Source organism: Pinus tabuliformis, chromosome 6 (assembly GCF_031772625.1).
Source record: "Pinus tabuliformis cultivar Carrire ecotype Pingquan chromosome 6, CPIR1, whole genome shotgun sequence".
NCBI classification, from domain to species: domain Eukaryota; kingdom Viridiplantae; phylum Streptophyta; class Pinopsida; order Pinales; family Pinaceae; genus Pinus; species Pinus tabuliformis.
In genome coordinates, this window is record NC_142292.1 from 739649128 (window position 1) to 739671172 (window position 22045).

The 22045-nt window shown below is 40.4% G+C and overlaps 1 protein-coding gene across 3 annotated transcripts in view; it reads right to left on the reverse strand.

The window, feature by feature from the left end:
• LOC149260870 (uncharacterized) overlaps positions 1 to 21561 on the reverse strand; it is an 86548-nt gene extending 64987 nt beyond the window's left edge. Inside the window, exons 1-2 of one of the 3 annotated variants that reach the window (XM_089421186.1) lie at positions 20829 to 21561; positions 19463 to 20359 (exon numbers count right to left, since the gene is read on the reverse strand). The gene's annotated coding sequence lies outside the window, so the exon portion shown is untranslated. Of the gene's footprint in view, positions 1 to 19462; positions 20397 to 20828 lie in introns of all 3 variants that reach the window. The other 2 variants (XM_089421181.1, XM_089421184.1) reach the window with 2 other exon arrangements.
• Between the last annotated feature and the right edge of the window lie 484 nt (positions 21562 to 22045).

Here is a 22045-nt window from a genome sequence, read left to right on the forward strand (position 1 = left end):
GTCTCAGAGAGAAAATCACCAACCCCAAATACGCTGTAAGGGGAGGTATATATACAAAATTTAGATACAAAAATATCTAGCTGATGAATTAATGGCTCATAAATACTGTGCCAACTCCTGAAGAATTACAGCTGAGAGAGTAAATGCTGAAATAACTGCTCAGTGCATTAGCTGTCCAAAATTGTCAGAAAGTTTTGACTTTGTGACCCATTGAGTCGGCTGGAGCCGTGTTGCCCACATTTGCGCGTTTCCTTTGCCTTGGCTTGCTGTCGCAATGTCATGCTGAGTCACTTCTTTTAGCCGCTTTGCCTGCTGTCCTGATTCTGCTTTTTGACTTTGGTTGACCGGAAGCTGACTAGGATAGACCAAACTGAGATTATTGAGGCAAAATCTGGAGCATTGCCTGCCACCAATCTTCCTTGGGCAGTTGGTGTCTTCGTATTTTTATCAAAGTTTCATCTGCCTCTGTATACCTGTAAAAATTTGGTGGGACCTCAAACAAGTGATTAATCTCATGCTCAATGTAGAATAGATTTTCAAGCTTGTCATATAGGCTCTGCCCTGATGGAGGTCCTGTTTCCTCAGAGGTACTGGTGGATGCTGTGATCTGATTTTCAATAAAATTTGTCATCCTAGTAGCATATTGCTCACGGGTGAGCAGTCTTCCTGTGCCGGTCAATAGGCTGGGCAATCCTTTATCTTGCAATGCTCCCATTCTAAGTTTGTAGTCATCTACCTCAGCCTGCATTTCCTGACATTTTCTTTCTACAGTCTGCACAAAATTTCTGAGGGTCAGCACTTTTTTAACTGTTAGAACAGCATCTGTTCTGTTGCTGATGTTCAGGGCTGCCAACTCCTCCTTGGTGTGATTATTGAGGAAATGTATCATCCTGTTGGCTTGCTCAGGCTTATTCCCTAGTGCTGCTCTGGCCTTCTGGCTTTCAAATTGTGCTTGGCCTATTAATTCCATCTGCTCATGCACTGTTTTGATTGACTTCCACTGTCTGGTAATGGAGTGGTCAATCCGGGCCCACAAAATCTTTTTTATTTCTGCCAGAGTATTTTCTAATTTTAGCTCCTTCTCTAAGGCCTTTATTTTGTCCTTTAGGGCCTTAATCTCTCTGGTCTGCTCGGCCACTGTCATTTTAGATCTATCATACTTAGTTTCCAGCTCTGCCAATTTCTCTTTGGCTTGTTTGATCTCTGTAGCCTGCAGTTCCAGTTCTTTGACAGCTTTTGTCAAATCATCTAGGCTTATATTAGCCTCAGGAGCTGTTGTTGTCGCTGCTGCCGCATCTGTTGTTGTTGTAGCCGTTGCAGGGGTCGCTGCTGCCTCTGTAGTTGCTGCAGTAGTTGGGGCAGTTTGAGGAGGTTGGGAGGTTGATTCTCCCTGTTTGTCTTGGAGTGCTTTTTCTAGCTCCCCTTCCAGATCAATCACTCTTTGGTTCAGCTGCATCATTAGATCCAATTGATCCTCAGCTTCCTTTACTTTCTGCAATTATCCTGTTTGAGGGTGCTCAGTAGGAAGCAATTTTAGTCTCTTCTTTAATGCAGCAATGTCATCATCTTTCTTCTTCATAAGGGCCCTCACACCCTTAGGATCCTTAGGATCATGTCCTAAGTCCACAATAATGTCCTCCAGTGTCTTGATTCTGTTATCTTTGGCCGTGGAGGACATTCTCTCTAAGTCTAGCTGAGTATTGGTGTTCTTCAGAGATTCTTTTAATTCATGGGCCATTGTGGCCCTGTCTACCAGTGTGGCATAGACCATTTCCCCCGTTTGCTTATGTAGCTCTATCTGATCCATGGGGTGAATGTCTTTTGCCATGACCTCTAGTTTTGTTCTAACAAAATCTGCAGCTGAGTGAGGCTGCGGTATTTTGGGTTTGAAATGGCTGAGGACTATCTTTTCCTCTTTGATATCATATGCTGCCATTAGCCTTTCTTGCTTAGCCGGCGTTGCCTTGAGAAATTGGTCGTATAGCTGCACTCTTAGCAGCTCATTTTGTGCCTTGATTTCTTTGAAAGTGGCCTTGGTACTAGATGGCTTCTTGCTTTGCTGAGTGGAGGAGGACACCTCCATGCCATGCTGTCTTTCCTGCTCTTGTTGAAAAGAGCTTGTGGCTGTCTGCTGGCTATCTTCTTTTTCTTTCCTTGGGCTTTCAAGGATCTCTTCACTGACTTCTTCTATGATTGGAGAATCAACCCTTTGCCTTTTGGCTTCGGGTTCCTGAGTGGACCCACTAGCCGGTGTAGACTCCTCTCGGTCTCGTTTCTTGCCTCTTTCCTCATGTGCAGGGGTCTGTAAGGCAGGCACTGTTGGTGCCTCTGTTTGTGGTGGAGGAGTCTGTTCTTGCTGCTGCCCAATTGAGGAGGCAGGCTTTTCTGTGACTATTTCTTTTTCTGCACCCATTATCCCCTTGCCCTTCTCTGTAGCTGTTGCTGATGTAGATGGCCCTTGGGTGGCTGGTGCGGTTGCAGCAGTGGATGTGCCTTCCCCAATTTTGTGTGGCTGTTTGAAAGTTACCTGCTGCACAGAATCTAAGTCAAGAGTTTTTTCTAAATCCTTGACATTTTTTTCCATTATTTCTTCTTGAGTTAGTTCCTCAACTAATGTGCCTTGCAACCATTCATCTTGGTTGGCATACTGCTCAATTTGTGGATATTTACAGTGATCATATCCTAGCAGCCTGTATTTGACTCTTCTAGCACTGATGAAGCCTTCGGGGTCATAAGGGACCCACCAGAAGCTTCTCTTTAGTTTATATTTATCTCTGAGAATTTGATCAGCCTCTTGCCAACCCTCTTTCTTATTCATGATAAAGGGGCCCATATGGTCTTTGAATTTGAGGTGGGCTTTCTTCTTGGCACTATGAAAGTGGGTGAGGTCAGAACTAATGAGTTGCCTATAGTATTCCAAGGCGAACAATCTCATCGGTACATATCTTGGGAGCCTATATGGACAGAGCTCACAGCCATAAATTCTGATGACTGTATGGTTTTGATATAGGTACCAATCACCTATTTTATAATTCTTGGACAGCTGCAGAGTTTTCTGGATCTCAAATGATAGTCTGGGAGGAGGGGATCTCATCAAGAGGCAAGAGACTGGGTAAACAAATTGGTCAACAAACTCACAGTAAGAATATGGTGAATCTTGAACTTGGTGGAAAACTGATGACCAGAAGATAACAGACCTCTTCTCTCCCCTGGAATCCAGTTTCTTGATGGGGCATTGAAAGACTTCAGATTGATAATACATGAACAAGTGGTAGATATATGATGAATATTTGAACACACCCTCCCTATCCACTTTCAAGAGCTGGTCATGTATTTTATTGGCTATAAACTTGACAAAGTTATATTTGTAAGCAGGAGGCTGGCCTGGGCTATATGCAGCTAATAATACCAGCACCGTCTCATCAATATGCTCACTAGTTTTGAAGCCAAGCACATAAGAGATCATATCAACTAGGAGCCTGCCCACATCAGTGAAATGGACATATAAGAAAGGAGGTGGCCCTGTAGGCTGGCGGTCTGCCCTCATGAATGTCTTGGTGATCTTTTCAATGTCAGCAGTGGAAAGTTTGGCGCCTGCATCTAGCAAATAGTTCATGGAGAAGGGAAACAGCGGCTGAGTCTGCTTGAAATTTAGCATTTGGTTGATAGACTCAGGATTGATGTGGAAAAGTATGCTCCCAGATGGAGACTTGACAGTTCTCTGAGTTGGATCATAATTCTCAGCACATAAGCGGATGATTTCTGGAAAAATATTAACAGATGGCAGGAAATAGTAAGGCAGATTGGACTCCCATATCCCATATGTGTCATTGTTGTTCAAATAGCTGTCTCTCAATTGGCAGAAGGTCTGTAAATGGTTCCTGTCACCCACAAGATCTTGGATAAGGTAATCTCTGTCAGCAAGAGGCATGGCTTCAAGCTCCTTGTTTGGTGGGTTCATAGGAGTGACACTGAGAGCTGATGGTGTAGCCATGTAGAATTTTCAGGAGTTGACTATAGAATGCAGTTTCTTAGTATAACAATCTGAATATGATAGCTTATGAGGCTTAGAAGTGAGGTGGCAGAATGAGTGCAGCTGGGGCCAAATTTGCCTTTTGAAAGGAGTAACTTGAAAAATTTGACTGAACTTTGGTTTCTTCTGTGAATTCTCAGGATTTATAGACAGTGAGGGCAATTTGCAGAGGAGAGCAGGATTACAACCTGGTGTAATGAGGTCTTTAAATTAAACACTCGGCAAAAGGGAACAATGCCGGGCAGTTGGGAGAGTAAGTCAAATTTAAGCCCGAGAACGACCGTGCAACGGTGAAAATTTGAACAGAGGGTGCTTTAGATCTTTTTATAACAGGCCAACACCATTAATTTAGGAGTTCTTAGGCAATTCAGTGGAAAATTTGCAGAGAATGGGAAGAACACGGGCAAACGGGTTGGTTTTGGCAAATACCTGGTTTAGCCAATGCCGAGGGTCGTCGAATTGATGAGAAGACGGAGAATGCCGTTGAATTGGCGGGTGGCAGCATCCGCAGCAGTGAATTTGAACTCTGGAGGTAGTTGGAGGTGACCAGCGAAACGGCGCAGCTGCGTTGTATCGTGAAAATGACACAAAACGGTCACTTTTGGCCTTTTTAACAACAAATTTGCCGCATATGCGCTTTTGGCGCTTTTCCGCGATGACGTCAGCATGACGTCATCAGCGGGCCCCGGGTACGGATGGTGACGTGGACGCTGACTGGGATGACAGCTTGGCGGGACACGGTGGCGGAATGCGGGAGCGGCAGGACAAAGTGGCGGATGACGTGGGAAAGTGGCGGGGGCCCGGGCATGACGTCGTGCTGACGAGGTGCTGACGTAATGGGCGCGGCGGTTTGCGGGAGGCGGTTTCCGGTTTCCCCGCACCGCCTTTGGGGAAAGGTGGTTTCGGGGGGGAGGGCTCCGAACACCCCGGGCTGCCGACACGTGGCGGGGGTACGGCGGCAAAACCGCCCATCCCCCGGACGTTAAAGGTCGGCACATCCGGTGCCCATATCGCCCGCCCACCGTTGGATCAAGCCTGGCGGGAGATCAACGGTTGGCGGGGCGCGGCTGTGCGGCGTGCAAGTTTGGAAACGGGACCCGCCCAAAATTAAATTAATATTTTAATGGTGCGGGCCCAAAACCATGGTCGGGCGGGTTTTTTAGTTTTGAATCAATGCATGCGATGGCGCCATAACACATAATAAAGGTTTTTAACCATTTTTGTCAAAACATTGGGTTTTAACTTTGAGGGGGTAAATACTTTGCAAGGGTTTTTGGATGAACTGTGGTTTAGGAATAGGCTATTAATTTAACCAGGGGTTAGATTAATTCCGGGATAAGGACTCGGAAGGGTTGACTATAGTCCCAGATGGACTAATGTCTCCCATGACATGCTATTTAGCTATAATGCTAAAGGGGGGGGATATTTAATATATTTTTTGGGAATTTTCTATAGTTTTTGTAAGAAATAGGGGTGGGGATAGACTTAGGGGAGCTATATAATAGGGTTAGAAGTTAATATGGGTATGTGTGGTGCAGTGGGGGGAACTAGAGATGGATGAAGTGTGAAGTGATGAGTTTACACAAGAAATGTGGCTTCCTTTTGAAGAAGAAGGCCCAGCTTGCAATGGTTTTCACAAAGGAGAAGTGCAGGGAGGACTGTTTAGGCTGGTCCTAAAGTCCTCAAGGGGATGTTAGTAAGAAATCCTCTGAAGGGGAATGAGGGAAGTTAGACATGCTTTGATAGTTTGCCATATAGACCATTGTTCTTTTTTTGTCTTATTGGTGAGATCAGATATGATATTCCATATATCATGTGGCTGGACCTTATTTCTGCAACCTCCAACTGCCTACCCTGGCTAACAGTCCTAACATTTTTTCTTCTTTTTGATGGGTGCACTTAGCCTTGCAAACCCTGATAATCGTCTTTTCTTTTTGCTGCCCTCCTATCTAAGTTTACCCTTATGTCTTCCAAGGGCCCAGATTAAGCAATTGGGCTCCTCCCTTTCTCTATCCAGCTAATCATCTGTCAAGCTTGAGCTGTTTGAACAAGTATTCATTCTCTAGTCTAGAACAGGCAATTTAAAACATGGCATGGCCCAGCTTGAACTGTTGGGTCACCCATCAAGATAGCAGTGGCATTTTGGTTGGCCACTTTCCTGGTCTTTCTTTGGGGTTCATTTCAATTATTTTTTCTGACCAATTCATTTTCTTGCCTTTTGATTATTCTTTTAAGGCATACCCTCTTTACATTTTTTAACTGTCTGCCTTTTTTTTTTTCACAAAAGATGGAACCTTTGTATCACAAAAGATGAACATTTTTGGCACTTCCACTGTCAATCATGAAAAATGAAATCCTATTGGTATAGGAGACTAACACCGTAAAAGTGTTCCCTACCTTGTTAGGGATGGCTAGATGGTCAACATGTTGAAGTTTCTAAGTCTACTTAGTTAGAAACCCTCCATGCACTTTATCTGATTTATTCCTACCTACTTGTTATTTTACTTAACAAGTTATTTACAATGTAAATACTGAAAATAATTAAACACTAGTGCATGCTCAACATATTACAAATCAACAACTAAAGGAGACAGAAACAATCACACCATATGACACCATTATTTTTGGACCAATGTCCCTGGAAAAACCCAATGTGGAAAAATCGGTGCAGTTATCTGAGGGTTTTCTTATTATGCAATATCAGAGTACAATCTAGGTGTTGAAACTGGCCTACCTAACAGAGAATTTCCTTGGCAGTAATACCTCTCAGTTTGAGACAAATCTCCTAGCTGAAACCCCAAATAATCCTTCTGGCAGCTCCTCAACACCAATCCGCCCCAGAAACCCTAGTGTCAGCCTTTTCTGGACTGCATCAACCCCTCTCTGCCCAGCGTTGGTCCTGCGTTACCTCGGATGGGTCTGCATCAGCCTTAGGAGGCCGTGTGTCAGCCCTCTGGCCCTCTATGTCAGCAACGCTGGCCCCTCTGAGGCTCTGCACAGCTATCGGTTGCCTCTACGTGGCCCTACGTGAGCCCTGGCTGGCTCTGCATCACACTCCCTGGCTATTGCACTGCTCTCCGACACTATCTCTGCCTCTCTGTACTCAATGCCCCTCAGCTGCAACTCCCGATCACTAATTCTATCTCTCTTAGCAAACCTCGCTCTAGAGAATAGAATGACTAATCACTCTAGTGTGTTCTCCAAGTCACCCTCAAGCCTCCTCTTATACTTTTCCTGTTGACATATCAATGGCTGAGATTAAGTCCCTAATCAACGGCTACGATTAGATATGGCTTGATCCATGTCTTTTGGACCATTCTAACACAGTTTTATATTAATTCCCATTAATATTTTATTTTCCCTAAGTTTAGACTTAGGGACTCCATTAAAAATATTAATTATTTTAATATCTCCTGAACTGTTTAGAATCTGCCCAAACCCTTTCCAGGTATTGGAGATCACATGTGCCCTAGCCTCTCCACCAAATTTCATGGCTAGAACACATCCGATGCTACCCCAAATCAACACAGCACTATTAGGTGCTTCTAGTCCCTAAGGGGCGGTGACATGTCCAAGGTCAAGCATTTATTCATAGGTGTTTGTGATAATGTGGCAACAGAGGTCCATCATCCTAAGTGTATAGATATATGGAGGGACCAATCCTGGAGGCATGAGATACCACTTTCCTCGGCCTACATTTTCCACCCCTCTAGTGCACCTTTTACTTTTTTTTTTACAGTGCTTTGATAGGGAGCATAGCTCAAGTGTCCAAGCTTGCCATTAATGATATAGCATTGATTCACCCCTTAATTATGAGTCAGTTTCTCACTGATCAAGGTTGGGACATGCAAGGGTTCCTTATTATGTGATGAAGCATCAAGTGCTCAGCAACCGTGATGGCTAATGAGGGGGGTAGAGCCATGCTAGGCTTTTTCTCACACACTAATTAATATCCTGATCATCTTTTGCATTTTAACTTTTCTTTTTCTTTCATTGTGACCATTTTATGCTTTTACCTTTCTTTTAGCTACATCAACCTCCAAAGCAAATTTTTCAACCCTAACTCAAGAATGGGGATATGAGGGTGTCAAACCCAATGAACCAATGACAGCAAACCCAAAGGATGGCCATCAAATCAAGGGAATGGTGAAAAGTGGCAAGTATGGAAAGGTTATGGACATGCTACTTCAATCCAAGTTTCCCAAGTAGTGCCCCTCTTATAACCCTAAGGCCTCAAAGGAGGTCCCACTAGACTAGGGCCAAAAACTAACCTCCCTATTAAGGTGAGAGAACAAGTCTACAATCAAGATCTGTCAATTATTCAGATCACCCCTTAATCCATATTAGAATTCCCCAAACATTAAGTAAAAGCACGTGATTGCAAAATAGTTAAAGTACTTGCACAGTGGTGACCCACTTCCCTTGAATAGGAATGATAGGTTAAAGTACTTGCACAGTGGTGACCCACTTCCCTTCAATAGGAATGATAGATGGTGAGAGGTGTTTGACCAGTGTAAATGGCAAAGGAATGTGGCATATCATCATATGCTAAGCAAATATAGGGCTACAAGTTGGCAAGATGTCCAAGGCATGAGAATTTTTTTCTCATATTGTCAGACAACTACCATTGCATACATAATTACCCATGAGAGTGTTGATATGGGTACCACTCTCAACGACTACCAAGACATACACTTTTGGTGGGTAACACTCTCAACGACTACCAAGACATACAGAATTAAATTAACAAATAAATATGTCTTTCCATGCTCTAATTAGAATAGGAAAGAAATGTTCTTTCACATAAATACAAGATTATTTTCTATCACGGAGTTTTGTCATCTTTCATCTTAGAAAAGACAAGGCTATCAAAATCTGAGGCAATTATATATTGGAAAAGATTCAGCTATCAAACCCTCAAGATAGCTATAATCATTATATAAGGAACCAATTCACGAAGTCCAAATTAACCATCCATTTACTTATGTGTACAACATTGAAGTAATGGCGCTAATACAACAATACATGTAAATTATTCTGATTTTTGGTTTCAAATTCAACAAGGTAATTAAATACATATACATTACCAATTCAATACATGCTCAGCTAACTATTTCATCATCCCATGTAATCAATGGGCTTTAAATTCGAAGGGTTTAGGAACAGGTTTATAGCCTTCAACACATATCAACAACTACCATTGCATACATAATTAAATTAACAAGCAAATATGCCTTTCCATGCTCTATTTAGATAAGAAAGAAACTCCCTTTCACACAAATATGAGATTCTTTTCTATTACAAAGTTTCTTAGCTTTCATCTTGGAAAAGGCACAGTTATCAATACATGGGGTAATTATATATTGGAAGAGATTCAGTTATCAAACCCTGAAAATAGCTATAATCATTATATAACAAACCAATTCATGGATTCCAAATTAACCATCCATTTACTTATATGTACAGCATTGAAGTAATGGTACCAATACAACAAGACATGTAAATTATTCACACTTTTAGTTTCAAATTCGACAAGGTATTTAAATACCAATACATTACCAATTGAATCCATGCTCATCTGTCCTCATACCCATGTAATCATCGAGCTTTAAATACAAAAGGTTGAGGAACACCCTTTTAACCTTCAACACATGTCACATATCAATTTGCCTCCCGTGCAAGGACTATAACGAAGGAAATTTCAGGATTCTCAACATTACCCTTAGAGTCGTACAACTAGGTGACCAAGTGAACAATTGTATGAGGAAGACTTCCCTAACTAAGTGAACAATTGTATGAGGAAAGGTTGTAAGAAGTAATCCCCCCGTTGGCTCCTCTTCCATACACACAGTGACACGTAGCAGCGAGGAGAGAGAAGGAAACCGCTTTTCAGGTTGATTTGGAGTGCGCAAGTTAACGGGTCGATATGCGTGTGAGCCGTTAGATCTGGTGGAGCAAGATCGATGGTTGACAGACGTGGAGCAAGTTCGAGGTCGGGGAGTGTTGTGACCGTTGGATCTTGAACAGATCAACGGTGAAGAAGTGTCGACGAGTGTTTAGAAGGCGGATTTCAAATTTATTAAACTATCATTTGTACTACCGTCGGGTCTGGACTAGTGGAAGTTTAGCGGAACTCTGCGACTTTGGGATGGATCTGCTAACTTAGCGGAATCTCAAAAGTTGTCAGTGGATGACAAAGAGCCCGTTGAACCAACAAATACACCTGCAAACATAAGTAGAAGATATAATCTCACAATTTGGGAGATTAACACTCGTTCCTACACCCAGACCGTCGCCATTAGTGGTATCAGAGCAACCTGTTGACACTGAATTGAATCTTAGAAGCAAGAGAAGGAAATCCAATATGGCTTTCAGAGTTGGAAGAGGACGAGGACATGGTAGAAGAGGACGACCAGTTGCAAATGCTGAGGTGATGGAAGCTATGCAACAGATGCAGGCTAGATTAGAAGCATTAACAGCAGGGAGAAATATAGATGATGGAGATGTTAGTGAGCCTGAGGTTGAAACTGAAGAAGAGGAGGAAACTATAGCAGTTACTCCTGAGATGAGATTCTTCCAATCAGTGTTGAGATCCACAGCTAGGCCAAAAACTGAGGTTTCAATATATGCAGGAGGATTGAATCCAAAAGAATTGATAGACTGGATTAATGGCATGGAGAAATTCTTTGATTATGAAGAAACAGAAGATGAGAAGAAAGTAAAGTTTGTTGTCACCAAGCTAAAAGGACATGCAGCACTTTGGTGGGATGGAGTGTAGGCAGAAAGAAAGAGTCGTGGCAAGCAACCAATCAGAAATTGGAATATGATGGTAACAAAGCTAAGAGGTAAGTTTCTACCAAGTAATTATCAGCAAACCTTGTTCAAACAGATGCAGAATCTCAGACAGAGGTCTATGACGGTGAGGGAATATACAGAGGAATTTTATAAGGTAAGTATAAGAGCTGGACAAACTCAGGATAAAGATGAGAAGGTGGCTAGATATGTGAATGGTCTTAGGATGGACATCCAAGATGAGATAAGTATATTGTCTCCTAAAACAGTAGAAGAAGCTTATCAGGTGGTACTGAAGGCTGAAGAAAAACTCGTGAGGAAGCAGTCTGCCAAAGGAAGAGGTACTTTCCGAGGAAAAGGAAGTCAAGGTGGTAGAGGAAGATCTACAACACCTAGAGATGGAGCTAGCAGTAGCTCAAACCAGCATGCAACCACAGGAGGTGATGTAGGTGGCAGAGGGAGTTTTTCTAGAGGAAGAGGAGACAGAGGAAGAGGAAGAGAATTTAGATGTTACAGGTGTAACAAGCTGGGACATAGAGCTTTTGAGTGCCTAGAGAATGCAAGAACAAGTCAGAGGAATGCAATTGTTGCTCAAGTTGAGGAAGAAGCAGCAGCAGTGACAGAAGAAGAAGATGTACCAGAGAGAGGAGAATCTTTGGTAGTTAATAAAGTTTTGCTCAAGCCAGCAAAGGAGATAGTTGAACCATCACAAAGAAAGACTTTGTTTAGAACAGTGTGTAAGGTTCAAGGGAAATGCTGTCAGATGATCATTGATAGTGGCAGCGCAAATAATTTGGTCTCTACAGAAGTGGTGGAGAAATTGAAGTTGAAGACAATGAGACATCCAACACCTTACAAGGTGTCATGGTTACAAAAGGGACATCAGTTGTTAGTGAATGAACAGTGTGAAGTGGAGTTGCAGTTGGGCAAATATAAGGATAAAATTGTATGTGATGTGATGCCTATGGATGTGTGTTACATATTGCTTGGAAGACCTTGGCAATATGACAAAGGAGCTATGCATGATGGGAAAAGAAACACCTACAAGTTTGGTAAAGATGGTGTCAATCATACATTACTGCCTATGGAAGAAGAGGATGCATCAAGAAAGAAAACTGATCCAAAAACTCTATTACTAGGAGGAAAGGAATACTTACAACAGATTGAAGAAAACGAGGTAAATTTTGTTGTAATTTGCAAGCCCAAAGTAATAATGACTTCTACTAAAGTTTCTGATTTACCCATTGAAATTCAAGAAATGTTGGACAACTATTGTGATATCATTGTTGATGATTTGCCTAATGAGTTACCACCCATTAGAAGAATTAGCCATCATATAGATTTGATTCCTGGACCAAATCTACCAAACAATGCAGCTTACAGAATGACTCCTACAAAAAATGAAGAGGTTAGAAAGCAGGTTCAAGAACTGCTTGATAAAAGACTGATCAAAGAAAGTTTGAGTCCTTGTGCAGTACCAACAATGTTGAGTCCAAAGAAAGATGGAGGCTGGAGAATGTGTACTGATTCAAGAGCCATCAATAAAATCACAATCAGGGACAGATTTCCTTTACCCATAATTGAAAATTTGATGGATTGTTTGAGTGGAGCAAAGTATTTTACAAAACTAGATCTTAAGAGTGGGTATCATCAGATAAGGATAAGAGAAGGGGATGAGTGGAAAACTGCGTTTAAGACAAATGGAGGATTGTATGAATGGAGAGTAATGCATTTTGGGTTGTCAAATGCACCAAGTACGTTTATGAGACTCATGAATGAAGTTCTTAAAGAGTTTATTGGTAAATTTGTAATAGTATATCTGGACGATATATTAGTTTACAGCAGGTCTAAGGAGGAACACTCTTAGAAACACATGAGACATCTGAATTATGTCTTACAAAGGTTACAGCAAAAGAAATTACCGCTGAATTTGAAGAAATGTTCATCCATGAAAGAGGAATTAGTGTATTTGGGTTTTGTTATTTCCGCTGAAGGATTGAAGATGGATCCAGAGAAGATCAAGGCAATCATGGAGTGGCCTTCACCTAAAAGTATTTTTGAGGTAAGAAGTTTTCATGGTCTTGCTAGTTTTTATAGGAAATTCATAAAGAATTTTAGTAAGATCAATGCTCCTATTGTTGAGACTATAAAGAAGGATAAACAACCATTTAGATGGACTGCTGAAGCAGAAAAGAATTTTCAGCTGTTGAAGAAGAAGATCACTGAAAAACCTATTTTGGTTCTACTTGATTTTAGTAAACCTTTCCAAGTGAAATGTGATGCCAATGGAGAAGCTATTGGAGGTGTTTTAAGTCAGGAAGACAAACATATAGCTTAATTTAGTGAAAAGCTGAATGGTTCAAAGAAGAAGTATTCTTCTTATGATAAAGAGTTTTATGCAGTTGTGTAATCATTGAAGAAGTGGAGACATTATCTAATGTCAAAAGAGTTCATACTTTATTCAAATAACCATGCATTGCAGTATATTATGCAACAGCCAAAGCTTAACCAGAAACATGCCAAATGGGTAGAGTATCTTCAGGGTTTCCATTTTGTCTTGAAGCATATAAATGGCCAATCAAACAAAGTTGTAGATGCTTTAAGTAGGAGAAATACATTATTTCAAGAGAGTCAAATTCAAGTGTTGGGTTTTGATTTTCTTAAAGAATTGTATGAGACAGATTTAGATTTTAAAGAGGCATTTGAAGCTTGTAAGAATCATGTTTTGATGGATAGGAATAAATGGTTGGATTATTTCTTACAAGATGGATTGTTGTTTAAGAGAAATCAGTTGTGCATACCAAATTGTTCTATGAGGGAGAACTTAATCAAAGAGAAACATAGTGGTGGACTTGCAGGACATTTTGGTATAGATAAGACTTATGAGCAGTTGAACAGATTTTATTTCTGGCCGAAAATGAGATCTGAAGTGGAAAAGTATGTGAAAACTTGTAAAGTCTGTCAATATGCAAAGGGAAGAAGCCAAAACACAGGTTTGTATGTTCCATTACCAATTCCAGATAGGCCTTGGGATATGGTAAGTATGGATTTTGTTTTGGGCTTACCAAAGACTCAAAGAGGAAATGATTCAATTTTTGTTGTAGTGGACAAATTTTCAAAAATGGCACATTTTATTCCATGTTATAAAACTAGTGATGCTACTCACATTGCTAATTTGTTTTTCAAGGAGATTGTAAGATTGCATGGGTTGCCTAAGAGTATTGTCTCAGACAGGGATTCCAAATTTGTTGGACATTTTTGGAGGACACTATGGAAGAAGCTAGGAACTAAACTGAGTTTCAGTTCTGCCTATCATCCATAGACTGATGGACAGACTGAAGTTGTGAACGGGAGTTTGGGTAATCTTTTAAGGAATCTTACTGGGAAAAATCCAAAGCAATGGAATCAAGTATTGGCACAGGCTGAATATGCATATAATGACTCCCCTAACAGGAGTACAGGGCAGAGTCCATTCCACACAGTTTATGGAATGCATCCAAGAGGAGTGATTGAGTTAAGAAACTTGGGAAAAGATGAGATGAAAAGTGCAGAGGGAGAAGATTTTGCTTCAAAAATACAAGCAATACATGAACAGGTGAAACAACAACTATAGGATAGCAACATCAAGTACAAAAACAGAGCAAACATGAGAAGAAGAGAAGTAAACTTTGAAGTTGGGGATTTGGTTTTAGCACACCTAAGGAAGGAAAGATTTCAAAAGAGAGAGTATAACAAATTGAAGTTCAAGAAAATTGGACCATGCAAAGTATTAAGGAAATTTTCTGCAAATGCATATAAAATTGAATTACCCCCTAATGTTGGAATATCTCTAATTTTCAATGTTGCTGATTTGTACAAGTATGAAGGTGAAATTGCAAATGATACAGAAGAAGACCAAGAGACACAGGAAATTGACTGGGTAAAATAGTTCCCTACAGCAAAGGAATTACAACCAGAAAGGATTTTAGACAAGAAATTGTTCAAGAAAACCAGAGGATAGGAGTACTTTTAGTATTTGGTCAAATGGAAGGATCAGCCAATTGCTAAAGCTACTTGGGTAACAGAAAACATGCTACGAGAATTGGGCAGTTCTGTAGAAAAGCTCATGGACAGGAGCCCATGAAGAAGTTTGTCCTCAGGAGTCTAATACAGGAGCATAAGGCTTGAAGACAAATTTGAAGAATTATTCCAAAAATACAAAAAAATATTACAGGCAAAGGAGTGGGATCCTTTATCCATCAATTTCCATGTTTTTTAGTTAGGCATAGAGCTAGAATATAGGATTTGATCATGACGTAATAAATTTTAGTTAGTTAGCTGTAGTGGAGATTCTCGAGGAGAATGCCTCGCAGGACAAATAGGGTTAATAAATTTTAGCCTTTGAATTAGGATCTGGTTGTTAGGATGAACCAGTAGTTATGTAATCTTCACACTATTGTAAGGGGATTTTGACTGTTGAAGAAATTTGGCTTTCCTGGAGCGAATTCAATAAATTGGGAAAATTTAGTTTCTGTGTATGTGGATGAGAAATTCCCTATCAAATCCCGAAGGATAATCTCCTTCGAAATCTCTATGTTATTGTGAAATTTGAAGTTAAATGGTGTTTTGTGAGATTGAATGAAATTGTGTTGACTATGTTAAATTCCGTGTTTTTTTTCTTTTAACTGAGTTTCTCGTGAATTCTGAGTGTATTGAGCGGAAGGTTGAGATCAGCGGAGGAAGATCAAGGACACAGCACATGAAGATTGATTTTGGACCGATAGATCTCGATCGAGACAGATCAACGGTGTTCGGGCGAGGAAGTTACCCGACAGTTAATGAGTAGAAGTGGGTTGGAGAAACCCACAAGTGGATTTCGGGCAGAGGAAAGGCTGTAAGTGGTAATTCCCCCGTTGGCTCCGATTCCATACACACAGTGACACGTAGCAGCGAGGAGAGAGAGGGAAACCGCTTTTCGGGTTGATTTGGAGTGCGCAAGTTAACGGGCCGATATGTGTGTGAGCCGTTAGATCTGGTGGAGCGAGATCGACGGTTGACAGACGTGGAGCAAGTTCGAGGTCAGGGAGTGTTGTGACCGTTGGATCTTGAATAGATCAACGGTGAAGAAGTGCCGACGAGTTTTTAGAAGGCAGATTTCAAATTTATTAAACTATGGTTTGTACTACCGTCAGGTCCGGACTAGTGGAAGTTTAGCGGAACTCTGCGACTTTGGGAGGGATCTGCTAACTTAGCGAAATCTCAAAAGTTGTCAGTGGATGACAGAGAGCCTGTTGAACCAACAAATACACCTGCAAACAGAAGTAGAAGATATAATCTCACAATTTGGGATATTAACACTCGCTCCTGCACCCAAACCGTCATCACTTTCACATGACTTCAATGGATGGACCACCATCCAACAAAGTTGGGTTGCGGGGGAGCGCTCCCGCTCCCAATTCGCGCTCCGGGCGGGAGCGACTCGGGAGCGCGCTCCCCGCAAATAAAAAAAAGCGCTCCCTGGTTTTTCGGGAGTGTTTAGTCTTTTTTGCAAAAAAAAAAATGCAGTAATATTCCAAATGCAATTTTTTCAAAGAAACAAATAAGTTTTGGGTGGGGCAAGTTTTGAGTGGGGCAGCCTAATGATCAAGCCTATGGCCCTAGTATTGATATGTGATTCATCGTAATGTTAAATTCTTCAAGTAAAAGTGACATTCTCCTTAATCTTCATTTTCATCTGTTTACTTAAATTTTTAACATTATCATGAAATGACTCGGGATGTTTGAGAGTGGTTCCGACCTCATTGGATTTCATATGGAGAAAGTAGAATTTTAGATTTCATTCAAAATCCAGCAGATTTATCAGTTTTTCAAGATTTCAAGATTGGTGGGATTGGAATGTTTCCATTGGATTTTGTCATGTATTAGTGTATGGAACTCGTATTTAATCAAGAGCACCAATCCCTCTATGTACCTTGATGTTAGTGAAATTGGTTGTCGAACTCCTCTATCATGACCCTCCTAAAAATGTACTCATCACTCAAACAAAATCTTGACTTGACATGCTATGTTTTTTCTATCTTATGTTAATGCTTAGAGGGTGATATTAATGACAAAGATCCCTATACAGATCTAGAGGTAATGACAAAGATACCTCTGGATATTAATGCTTAGAGGGTGATATTGATGATAGATCCTGATTTTCCAACAAGACTAAAAAATTAGACATTTCTCATGGCTCAATATGTTGTATGTTACTAACTTATGGACGTGGTTGATGAAAATTATAACTTCTAGATGATTGTTGTTATATGGTTTAATCTATGTTTGTTATGTTTTTTTATATCTAATTCATCATTCTACATGCTTTTGTTGGCATATGCATCAAAATAATAAAAATATAAAAAACGCTCCCGAAATCGCTCCCAGACCAAGAGCTTCTGAAAATGTCGCTCCCGCTCCCGCTCCTACTCCCAAGTAACCTTGCAATGAATCAAAGAATGTTGTCAAGTGTTGGACCCCCAACCAAGCATCCACACTAACGCCCAATGTCCAACATCCTCCAAACAGAAACTAAGCCAACTCCGTCATTGTAGCACCCCCATATGGAAATGAGAGGGCATCAAGCCAAGCATTCTCACCTGCACTATACCACCCAAGAGACTTCCCAAGCTCTACTCAACAAGGAATCCTAGCATAACATGAGAAATGCTTTCGAAAATTGGATTCAAGCAAGGATTTCAGGCACAATCTTATCATGTATATCTGCATACATTGCATATAAGATGCCTAATTACCCATCATTATCATCATTCTTCACCATGATCCCATTTCCACACAACTAATGCAATCAAAGTAAACACACATGAGGACTACTCCCATCAAAGGATCCTCAATTCCCTATATCAACATTCTCGTATTCTGGCATCCACACAAGAAATTCCTACATCTAAGAAACAGAAACACAACAAAAGCATCACTTAGTCTTAACTACAAATCATCACTCATAATACATTGGATAGTCATCAAGAAAAGAAGCCTTAACACTCATCTCAAATCTCAAGTTGCCAATTGACTAGAAATGGGCTATTTTCCACCCAACCATAGGCTCAACTGCACACAGGGCTTTTTACAGTTGACCACCCCCAGCCAAGCCATGATACCACCACGGGAACTCTTAGTTCCTTGGGCAATAGTAATTGCAAAAGGCCACTCTCTCTCACAAGCAATAAACCGCAGAAGTCCCTCTTGCCCGTTGAGCATAGGGTGTCCACGAATTTTAGAGGCCTCTCCAACGGGCTCGCATAACACTAGAAAACCCTTTCACTACTAAAACAATCCCTCAACAGTTCCTTCTCAGTGTCGCCCTTGCTTGCTTAGCAATGCACCAATTTCACAGCCCTCTCAACTCGTGGGGGATACCAGAGTTTCCCTGTTCTATCTCAAGGAAAAATTTGAGTGTAATGGTCCTGAATCTACCAACAAGCTTCTACACACATGTGGGTGTCTTCTCTACACGATTTTGGCAACCAACTCAAGCTCTACTCACCCAGAATGCTCAAGGAATGAATTCCTTTGAAAACGCACCCATGCATAAAACAGTGCTAAACCACCCATTTTTCCCTCACTCCCTTGCACATGATAAATTGTCTTCCCCAAAACCACCCATGCACCTCCCTACTGCTCGATTGACTCTACCCATGTGAATGCTCTAATTCTTCCATCCATGAAATAGAAATTCGTGGGTCAGTGGGAAAATCAAGGTGGGTACTTGCCCGTACCTCTGCTTGACATTCCCCAATTGTTTCAACCACCTCTCCATTCTTGTGGCAAGTGGGCTCTAAACCACCAAGCTCCCTCATTAACCAAGTTTTTGGGAAAATGGAAGGAAGAGGGAATACTTTTCAAATTCAAATTCTAGCACATGGCCTTGGTGAGGTTTTGGCAATTGCAAGCAAAGTCAATTCCCCTAACCCCTCACCAATTCCCGTTCACGGTATCATAATCTGTATCGGTGCTCATATTCCCACTCAGCTACTCAGCATTTTCGTTGTAGAGAAAGTAATAAAAACATGTATATCTTTTTGGTTTAACTTTATTCAACTCATCATAACAACGACAAATAAATGCCAATACAAGCATTGTCAACATAATTAATTAGAAATTCTGGGGTCAAAAGGGGGAGCCATTTAGAACATCATATGTGCTTATGTAGTGATGCAGTTCACCTAATTCCCTGCATGTTTTGTGTGTGGGGGGGGTATACATGCACACTACTATGTGTGTGTGTGTCTATATATAAATAGGCATAGACACACACATATGCACACTACTGTTTATATCTATACACAGACCTTACAGACAACAAAAATTCTGTTCAATAGAGATATTATTTTTTTAAAGGGTAACAAAAAAATTTAGATTAATATAGAGACAACAAGATTAAATAAGTATATAGAAAACAAGTACAGCAAGGGAACCCCAGCCATTCCTGTAAATGTTACAAGATGCTTGAACACAGACAATTAAAATACATTCGTACCTGAATTGCGATAACAAGATTAAATAAATATATAGAAAACAAGTACATCAAGGGCATCCCAGCCATTCCTGTAAACACTAGAAAATGCTTGAACGCGGACAATAAAAATACATTCTTACGTGAATTGCCAAATTTCTGTCATAAACTGTGTAGGAATCAACACATAAGTAAGCATAGTGACCAATATCATTAGTTTCATCCTTTCCCCTTGCTTGAGAACAACTTTGAAAATTTGTAGAGCTGAGGTGACTTTATGGTAGTTGGCACGGAAAATTTTAGGGGTTAAACTCATCATTTGGTTAATTCTCCTTTTTCTTTCCAAAAAGGATTTCACCATTTTTGCTTAAGGTTTCTACAGATTAAGATAAATATGAATCGATAAGATTTTCCCTAATAACTGGATTTTCACATCCTTCTGATGCATGAGCTCAGCAAAGGTGGAGTCTTCCTCTCCTCGATCTTCTTTCGTGTTAATTTTTCCTTTCTGTTGACAAGTTAAACGAGCTTAATCTTTTGCTAATTCTTCAGTGCCTAGTTCTTCACCTCTGACTGTTTTACCATCCACCTGTCTTTCTTTTCCTTCACTTAATTTTTTTAAAGCTATCCTTGGTTTGTTGTAATTTAGTCAGTGTAGCCGTTGAAGAGTACCCTTGACACTTTGGATCAGCTTCTTGAATTTGATCCCTCTTTGGAAAGGCTCCCATTAGATGCCCTGATACCTGACAGTGCCTACACCAGAATGTTGTATTTTCATATTCCAATGAAATCCTTCACCTTCCGAGTTGATATGATCAGGAAACCCTTTGCTTAAATATAGCTCTACACATTCCAGCATAACTAAAAATTCCGTCTTGCTCCATAGTTTTATCATCTCTGATACACTGACCCAATTAGTTGCATATCGTCTCTAATGCGCCCTCTTCCCAGCAGAGGAGAGAATGGCTCGGAAGCTTCACCCGCGCGAGAGTTGAGGTTGAGGTCATGGGAACCGATTAAAATCCAGCAACCGGGACTTTCTGAATAGACAAGTGCCGCTCTATGATCCGATTTTATCTTCAAAGTTTTCAAAGTAGATGATTTAAAATACCCTTAAATAGAAAGTTACAACCCTATCTTTTGTCCAGTGTTCATTTATTGAAAACCAAAAAATTTAAAATGCTTGGCTAGATGCTTTTATATCTACATATTTAAGCACTTTTCTCGTCTATTCTTACATAATATGATGCATTATCTCCAAGGTTTTCGAAGCAAAACATTAAAAAAAACTTTGAAAAGAAATTTCTCTCGTCAAGTGTTCATTTATCGAATCCAGAGGATCTGGAATGATTGAAAAGAGGCCATTAACTCAACGATTAAAATCGTTTTCATTGTATATCCTTATACAATATGATGCACATTCTGGAATCTAAAAAACAGACATACCCCTTTTCGTGTAACAAAGAATTTCCCCAAAGGAACCGAGTACATCCAAGAATGCGGTCTTACCTGACAAAAGAGCATTCTTTAACAGGCGTGATTGCAAAGGGTATGCATTCCCGGAGGAGCAAGAACCTGACAGCCACCAGAGCCACGGATAAAAGACTAGACGGCTGCATTCTTTGAACAAAGACGCTGGAGACTTCCGGAAAACTGAATTTCCAATCGGAAAGTGGTGTGGAGAAGCGTTCTCATCCTGCACCTGAAAGGCAGCCAAGCTTCTCTGACTCCAACAGAGCACAGAAAAACAGGGAAACGGACGGAGAATAGCATATGCCTTTACACCGCTACATGGCCTGGCCAAACTGTTTCGCCTCGCGACCACCCGATGCGTCTTTACTTAAGCTCTGGTCATTACTGCGTCATCCGATATTATGGTTCAACTTTTCAAAAAGAAAAAGCCAGCACAATGTTTACGTTTTCATGAAATATCCTTGATGTGTTCCATACACAGAGTTGCTACATTTTCATGAAATATCCTTGATGTGTTCCATACCCTGGCCAAACTGTTTCGCCTCGCGACCACCCCGTGCGTCTTTACTTAAGCTCTGGTCATTACTGCGTTATCCAATATTATGGTTCAACTTTTCAAAAAAAAAAACCAGGTCCTTGATGTGTTCCATACACAGGGGTTGCTACATTTTCATGAAATATCCTTGATGTGTTCCATACGGGTTGCTACATTTTCATGAAATATCCTTGATGTGTTCCATACACATGGTTGCTACATCTTCATGAAATATCCTTGATGGTTTCTACGATTTGGCTTTTGTACTTTATTTTATTAGGATTTTGTACTTTATATTATTATTATCTAATTTTAAAGTTATTATATAATTAAATTATTTTAATATTATTATTATTGAGTAAAGATTATATTTTTATGAAATATTTTTGATGTGTTCTCTACAGAGGGTTGCTACAATCATGTGTAGATTTTGTCCTCTATTCGAATATTATTATTATCTAATTTTAAACTCATTATGAAGTGAGGGATCACATTTTCATGAAATATCTTTGATATGTTCCTTACACAGGGTTGCTACGATTATGTGTGGATTTTGTCCTCTATTCTAATATTATTATTATCTAATTTTAAAGTCACTACCAAGGGAGGGATCACATTTTCATGAAATATCCTTGATGTGTTCCACACACAGGGTTGCTACGATCACGTGTGGATTTTGTCCTCTATTCTAATATTATTATTATCTAATTTTAAAGTC